The sequence below is a fragment of the Myotis yumanensis genome, unplaced genomic scaffold (genome assembly GCF_028538775.1).
Source record: "Myotis yumanensis isolate MYYU_CA2020_CCGP unplaced genomic scaffold, mMyoYum1.0.hap1 SCAF_1, whole genome shotgun sequence".
Classification (NCBI taxonomy): Eukaryota; Metazoa; Chordata; class Mammalia; order Chiroptera; family Vespertilionidae; genus Myotis; species Myotis yumanensis.
Window position 1 is genome coordinate 76,137,322 of NW_027223752.1, and position 8,258 is coordinate 76,145,579.

At 40.9% G+C, this 8,258-nt stretch overlaps 1 pseudogene; it reads left to right on the top strand.

The window, feature by feature from the left end:
• The first annotated feature begins 343 nt into the window (after positions 1-343).
• Positions 344-2,144, top strand: LOC139003443 (ATP synthase subunit alpha, mitochondrial pseudogene; annotated as a pseudogene).
• Positions 2,145-8,258: the final 6,114 nt, after the last annotated feature.

Consider the following 8,258-nt stretch of genomic DNA (forward strand, 5'->3'; position numbering starts at 1 on the left):
TATCATTAGCATATTAAGCTTTGGTTGGTTGAATGGCTGACTGGACGACCAGACACTTAGCATATTAGGCTTTTATTATATAGGATATATATATATATAATCACATTATATTCTATTTTTCTCTCTATCTAGTATGTATAGGTTAACACCAATTATCTAAAAGAGCTGGACCAAATCTTCCTGAGATTTCTGAATAGTTTTCTTTAGTACATTGATTTTTAAGCAGAGGAAATTTTCTTTAAAACTCACTACTGATGCATATTATCAGTATCTAATCAGAAAAATAGAGGTACCAGTCAGTTCGAGGCTGCGGCTGCAGAGGAACTTCCAAGGAGCTGCAAAGATGCTGTCCGGGCATGTCAGTGGGGCTGTAGCCTGTGCCCTCCCTCGACAGGCCAGACTGGTCTCCAAAAATGCTTTGGGATCATCCTTCATTGCTACAAGGAATCTCCATGCCTCTAACACTCGTCTTCAGAAGATGGGCACTGCCGAGATGTCCTCTATTCTTGAAGAGCAAATTTTTGGAGCTGATACCTCTGTTGACCTTGAAGAGACTGGACGTGTCTTAAGTATTGGTGATGGTATTGTCCGAGTACATGGGCTGAGGAATGTTCAAGCTGAAGAAATGGTAGAGTTTTCTTCATGCTTAAAGGGTATGTCTCTGAACTTGGAACCTGACAATGTTGGTGTTGTCATGTTTGGAAATGATAAACTAATTAAGGAAGGAGATGTTGTGAAGCAAACAGGAGCCATTGTGGATGTTCCTGTTGGTGAGGAGCTGTTGGGTTGTGTAGCGGATGCCCTTGGTAATGCCATTGATGGGAAAGTTCTAATTGGTTCCAAGATCCATAGGTGAGTGTGCCTGAAAGCCCCTGGGATCATTCCTCGAATCTCTGTGCGGGAACCAATGCAGATATCCATTAAGGCTGTGGATAGCTTGGTGCCCATTGGTGGTGGTCAGTGTGAGCTGATTATTGGTGACCGACGGACTGGCAAAACATCAATTGCTATTGACACAATCATTAACCAGAAACGTTTCAGTGATGGAACTGATGAAAAGAAGAAGCTGTACTGTATCTATGTTACCATTGGTCAGAAGAGATCCACTGTTGCCCAGCTGGTGAAGAGACTTACAGATGCAGATGCCATGAAGTACACCATTGTGGTTTCAGCTACCGCTTCTGATACTGCCCCACTTCAGTACCTGGCTCCTTATCTGGCTGTTCTATGGGAGAATATTTCAGGGATAATGGAGAACATGCTTTGATCATCTATGATGACTTATCCAAACAGGCTGTTGCTTATCATCAGATGTCTTTGCTGCTGTGCCGACCACCTGGTGATGTGTTCTATCTATACCCCCGTCTGCTAGAGAGAGCAGCCAAAGCGAACCATTCTTTTGGTGGTGGCTCCTCGACTGCTTTACCAGTCACAGAAACACAAGCTGGTGATGTGTCTGCTTACATTCCAACGGATATCACGTCCATCACTGACGGACAGATCTTCTTGGAAACAGAATTGTTCTACAAAGGTATTCGCCCTGCCATTGACATTGGTTTGTCTGTGTCCCGTGTTGGATCTTCTGCCCAAACCAGGGCCATGAAGCAGGTAGCAGGTCCCCTGAAGCTGGAATTGGCTCAGTATCATGAGGTTGCTGCTTTTGCTCAGTTCGGTTCTGATCTTGATGCTACCACTCAACAACTCTTGAGTCGTGGTGTACGTCTGACTGAATCGCTGAAGCAGGGACAGAATTCTCCCATGGCTATTGAAGACCAAGTGGCTGTTATTTATGCCGGTGTAAGAGGATATCTTGATAAACTGGAGCCCAGCAAGATCACAAAGTTTGAGAGTGCTTTCTTGTCTCATGTTATCAGCCAACACCAAACCCTGTTGGGCAATATCAGGACTGATGGAAAGATCTCAGAACAGTCAGATGCAAAGCTGAAAGAAATTGTAACAAACTTCTTGGCTGGATTTGAAGCTTCCACTCCTATGGATTCACATCAAATACCAGTTTGGTTTTGTAATTGTTTCTTCTAGTAATCAGTTCCATTTGTAAAAGGTTTACTCTCTTGCTCCAGATGTACAGAATCACCTTAAAAATAAAGGTTCCATATTGCTTGGTGGTTAAAAAAAAAAAAAAATAGACACCACACTAGATATTTCACCAGAAATATTTAATATGGGATACAGTTGCACAGATTTTGGAAGGCAGCAAAAAGAAAAGGGGAATCACTGATGTAACCCAGAGATAATGGTTGCAGGTAGCACCTACTGACCCCAGGAGGGACACTGGAGGTAGGGACACTATACATTAGAGTTTTTGCTCTAAAGAGGAAATGCTGCCCAACTTAAGAGCTTGTAGGAGGGGCCCAGCTGGTACCTGTGAGGGTGTGCTGTCTAGCAAATAAAACCAAGTCTTTGATATTCCTTTCCTCACCCTCCTACCTCAAACCTCCTCCAGGATCCCTTATTAGCAAAACTTAACAAATAAGAAATCTAATTTGCAGAGTCCCAGTCATAGCATCCAAGGAGAGAGCTGGGGCTGACGAGAGCAGAATAAGTGAATCAAGGGCAAATATCTAAAGAGCCAGAGCTGTAGATCTACGTAGTAATGCAAACTACCACTGTTCATGAATGTCTTTTGTAAGTTTATTTTTTAAGATGATGCTTTCTTAGATTCACACATAACCTTATATCTTGGGGCCATGCCCTGAATCTCAAATCCCTGTCCCTGCCTTTGGTTCCCCTCCAAAACACTCTTCTCTTCCAAGACATACATATGTAGCTCTTAGTTTGGTCATGGGAATAAAAGTGCAGCATTGCCCAAAACTCATTCTCAGTATGATTCAAATGGACTTGCAGCACTGGTAGCTGAAGCATATGCTAAGAAATGCTAAATATGGGCTTTCCAACAAAACCTGGTCCTCTAGGATTTTCAGTCGCACAGCCCAGTTTCCTGCCAAGGAGGTGGCATCCAACCAAGGAGCAGGCAGGGCTCTCACCTGGGTGTCCCATGGTGTTCAGTTGGGAGGCAAGCTCATCTTTCATCACTTTCTCCATCCTTAGGCGCCAAGTAACTTGAAAATTGCTTCATTTGTTATTAAATGAATTTCTTACTACTTTTCTCCTATATGTGTGCATGATATATTGTACATACTCAGTCCATTTTATGTATTTAGTGATCTAAAATAAATTTACCTTCTTGAATAGTTAATGACTTCTCAAGATAATAAAATAAAATAATGAAGCTCTGATTTTATAAATTTCTGTTCTTTAGATAGTGACGATTTGCAGATATAAGGGCAAAATGGTAAGTTAAAAATTGAAAAGACTCAGAGAAAATGGCAAATGCTATAAGAAAACCGAAAAGGTAGTTGGCTAGGATTAAAGGAAGGTGTTTAAAAATAACTCTTAAGCAGAGATCCCAATTCTGCCACTTACTGGCCATAAGCCCATGGTAAACATTCTTTTTTAAAAATATATTCTTATTGATTAAATAGAGGAAGGGAGAGGGAGAGAGGTAGAAACATCAGTGATAAGAGAAAATCATTGATCTGCTGCCTCCTGCATGCTCCCTACTGGGGATCCAGCCTGTGCAATCTGGGCATGTGCCCTTGACTGGAATCGAACCCGGGACTCTTCTATCTACAGGCCAACACTCTATCCACTGAGCCAAATCAGCTAGGCCTGGTAAACATTCCTGATGTAACAGAGCCTCTGTTTTCTCATGAAAAATACTGTTAATATCTATTAGATAGGATTATGTGAAGATTAAATGACATTGTGTATACAAAGAACTTAGTCTAGCACCTGGCATACAATAAATGCTTGAAAAATACTAGAGAGGGAAAAAAATATGAGGCCCATATAAACATTAAAGTTTTTTTTTAAATTAAATGTGATGAAAGGCCTCTTACTTCTTCCTTTTAGTCTATGTAACACATATAAGAACTAAAATTCAGTTTTTCTTTCACCTATAACCTCACAAAATGGTCACTATCATTCTGTGCGTCCTCAGCATTTATTAAGCCATCCTTTAAAACTCAGCTCAAAAGTCTCCTTCTAAGGTGACTCAGCTTTGTAACCCAGATACCTCTCCTCATATGTAGACGTCTGTATCATGGGACCACTTCTTCCATGCCCCTTCCCCACTATACCATAAGATACTGGAAGGCAGGACTAGCCTTATTGACTTTAGTACTTCAGAACTCAGCTGTGCCTACCACAGCATGGGTACTCAGTGAAGCGTACTTTACTAAAGAGATGGGCACAATTTAAATAGCTGAATGTGGAGTGAAGTCTGAGAAGGGCTTGGGAAATGGGAATAATAAGAAACATTAGAATTGAAAACAAAATTATTACTTGGCTAGATAAAAAGAGCCATAAAGATAAGATGGGTTTAAGTGGAGAGAGATTAGAACATTCATGAAGATAAGTTAACGGAATCTCTGTTTTTACTTATAAACACATTTTTCTGGTTATAATAACATTCAGTGCTCAAGTAGAGGTCAAAGAGATTATAGAATTTCCCTAATAGTTTATGAAGGAAATGGAATGTTATTCAAGTTTGATCACACTTTGCTGATTAAACTCTCTTAAAGGATAATAATGAAATAAACAAAAGCAGAAATGAATCACTATGTTGTACACCTGAAACTAATACATGTTTTATGTCAATTATACCTTCAAAAAAAAGCATAAACATATTTTTAAAAATACACATTTATACTATACTAGAGGCCCAGTGCATGGGTTCGTGCACCGATGGGGTCCCTCAGTCTGGCCTGTACCCTCTTGCAATCCAGGTCCCCTTGGGGGATGTCGGACTACCAGCAATCCGACATCCCCTGAGGGATGTAGTAGTGCGCAAAGTGGCAGGCAGCCAGTGAGGAGCCTGAACCCGGGCTGGGCACTGCGCCACTCCCGCTCAGCCTGGCCCACTGCGCCTGTCCGCCACCGCTGCTTGGTAGCGCTGCCTTGGAGGCAGGAGAGGCTCCCACCCCAGCAGCTGCACTCACCAGCCATGAGCCTGGCGTCTGGCGCCTGTCAGCTGAGCAGCACTCCCATGGTGGGAGCACACTGACCACCAGGGGACAGCTCCTGCATTGAGCGCCTGCCCTCTGGTGGTCAGTTCACATCATAGCAACCGGTAGATCAGTCAACTGGTCATTTGGTCCCTTAGGCTTTTATATATATAGATACAATTTAAGAAGTTGAGTATCTGAAGAATGAGTGTGATAAGTATAGTGATAGAACTATTAAAGCATAAAGAGTAGTAGTTTGTACAGAAGAAAAAAGCAGATTGCAAAACTATGTAATAAATCTCTCTTTTTAAAAAATATACTTTTATTGTTCTCAAAAAGAAAGGGAGAGGGAGAGAGAGATAGAAACATCAATGATAAGAGAGAATCATTGATCGGCTGCCTCCTGCACACCCCCCACTGAGGATCGAGCCCACAACCAGGGCATGTGCCCTTGACCGGAATCAAACGTGGGACCCTTCAGTCCACAGGCCGATGCTCTATCCACTGAGCCAAACCATCTAGGGCAGTGGTTCTCAACCTTCTGGCCCTTTAAATACAGTTCCTCATGTTGTGACCCAACCGTAAAATTATTTTTGTTGCTGCTTCATAACTGTAATGTTGCTACTGTTATGACTCGTAATGCAAATATCTGATATGCAGGATGGTCTTAGGCAACCCCTGTGAAAGGGTCGTTCGACCGCCAAAGGGGTCGCGACCCACAGGTTGAGAACCGCTGATCTAGGGCATAATAAATCTCTTATAAAATTCCAAGTTTCTTGGCTAAGTGTATAAGGCCCCTTTACAATGTGCCTCCCCCAGTCCCATCCCTACCCATTTGTACAACCCCATTTCTTTCCACTGTTTTCCTCACCTCACTGAAGGTGCCATCCCTCCTCACCAGTCTTATACGATGTCTCTCTCCACCTGCCATCCCTCAGCCTCTGCTCAATGCCAGCCCTTCCTGCGTCTTCCCTGGCTTCTCTGGTGTAGTTTCAGTCTGTGCTCTGGCAGTGAACCATGTCAACTAATTTATCCCTCTGTCTCTGCCACACAAAACAGTGTGTCCTGGAAAGTAGAAATAATGTTATGGTGTGCTTATATTTTTACCACCTAACACCATGCCTGTTATAGAGTATGTGTTCAATGAATACATTAATGCTAAGTGAGATTTTAGGAACTTTTGGAATGAAAAATAGTCTAATTGAGAAAATACAATTTTTGTGTGTGATTTGCATGTACTAGTACATGTGTTGCATTCATTGTGGGAGGGGTAATCTAGGGGAAAAAAGATGTAAGAGGAAGAAAATAGGTCCTAGTAAATAGCTGAAGCCTCAAAACAGAGGGCAGGCCTGAGCCACAACATAAATCTCCCTCAGTGATAGCCCAAGAAGATATACAACAGAGCGTTCACTAATCAACATTTTCTAGGTGTATGAAAGATCCATTTTGAGTTCAGGCCTACAAGTTCAATACCTTTTCCCTCAATAACCATAGCGAGCAGGAGTTATTTAACTTCATGAATTATAAAATGACAAGAAACATTTCTGTATTGGTTGTGGATTCAATGCCACAACAGGTTCAAAAGTTCAGAAGCAGCTAATACCCAAATTTATCATAGTAAAGGTTACTACATGAACAGCATTTTTAAATAATACATACTTTAAATTATTGAAGGTAAGCATCAACAGGTAAGAACATGGTCTTTTTAAAGTAGCCTCTTGTTTCCTAAAATGCTTCAGCACTTTTCAAATATCCTCAGAGCAATAAATAATACAACTACATACACTTTAATATTAGCAGCTAGCTGTTTGGTATGTTTTATTGTAAATAGATGTTTTAGGTCTTATTTCCTTCAAATAGAATCATTATAGTGGAACACTTATTGAATGTTTATTCTGTGCCCGGTACTACAAAAAAACATTTTATAACTAATAACTCATTTAAAAATCCTATAAAGTGATTTCTACTATCAACCCCATTGTACAGATGAGAAAAATTATAGATGAGAGACCTTCAGAAACATCTATTCCTATTATTTTCCCAGAGGTTTGCTTATTCTGTTTCCTTTACCTGTAAGGTCTCTTCTCAGTCTATTACTCTGTTCTATTCTGTCTTCAAGATCAATTTAAATCTCTTTCATGCACTTTCCTACAATCTTCCTTAAGTTTTCCAGCACTGATCTGGCAATTAGTCACAACTCATCCACCCATCCATTCATCCATTCCTTTTTCCTTCCTTCCTTTATTAGATTCTGTTATGTAAATGGCCATGAAAGTTCCCCATAGATCTCATATTGATTTATATGCTGACTTGTGTTTTTGCTTCACATAGTAAGCTTGTCTCCCTGATGAGATCATAAGCTGCTTGAGGGTAAGCATGTTGTCTAAATGTTGTTTGTAAATGAACTCAGAGCCTGTATGGGTTAGCAGATGGTAAGGAACTAAGCTCTAAAAAATATTTTGGATCAGGAAGTCCAAAAGAAACTAGCTTATGAAAAGGGAGTGGTCAGAGAACTTGGAGAACTAAGAGAATGTTCAGTTCTTCAGAGTTTATAAAGATGACAAACAATCAAACACAATTATTTTACGTAGAGTTAGTTGGGGACCAAGGCGCTTATTCAAGATGTCCAATGTTTCTACTGTCTTAAGAGAGACCACTGGTGCCTGGAAAGTGGTAGTACTCATGGGGATAAAAGCCAAGGGTTTAGGAGGTTGATGAAGAAATGAAAGTAGTTTTAGATCTCTTATTCAAGTATTTGGCAACAGAAAATAGAAGGGAAGTAAGATGCTAATTATAAAAGGTTAAAGGACAAGGTTTTTTAAATGTATGAGAACCTGTACATGTTAGAAAATAAAAAGCTACAGGGAAAGGGGTTGAAGAATTTCCATGGGTGGTAAAAACTTCCCGCCTCCTCCTTCTATGGCAGTGGTTCTCAACCTTGGCTGCACATTAGAATCACCTGGGAATCTTTTTCAAATCCTGATTTCTGGGCCCCATCCTCCGGAAATTCTGTTTCTTTTTTACTAATGTTGTGGCCTCACCCCATAACAAAGAAACGGAATTTCCGGAGGATGAGGCCCAGAAATCAGGATTTGAAAAAGATTCCCAGGTGATTCTAATGTGCAGCCAAGGTTGAGAAACACTGTTCTGTGGGAAAGGAGAAAAACAGTTCAGTTCATTCCTCACCTGTAGGCAAATACCAGGTGACCCTCTGGGCTATTTAAATCAGCT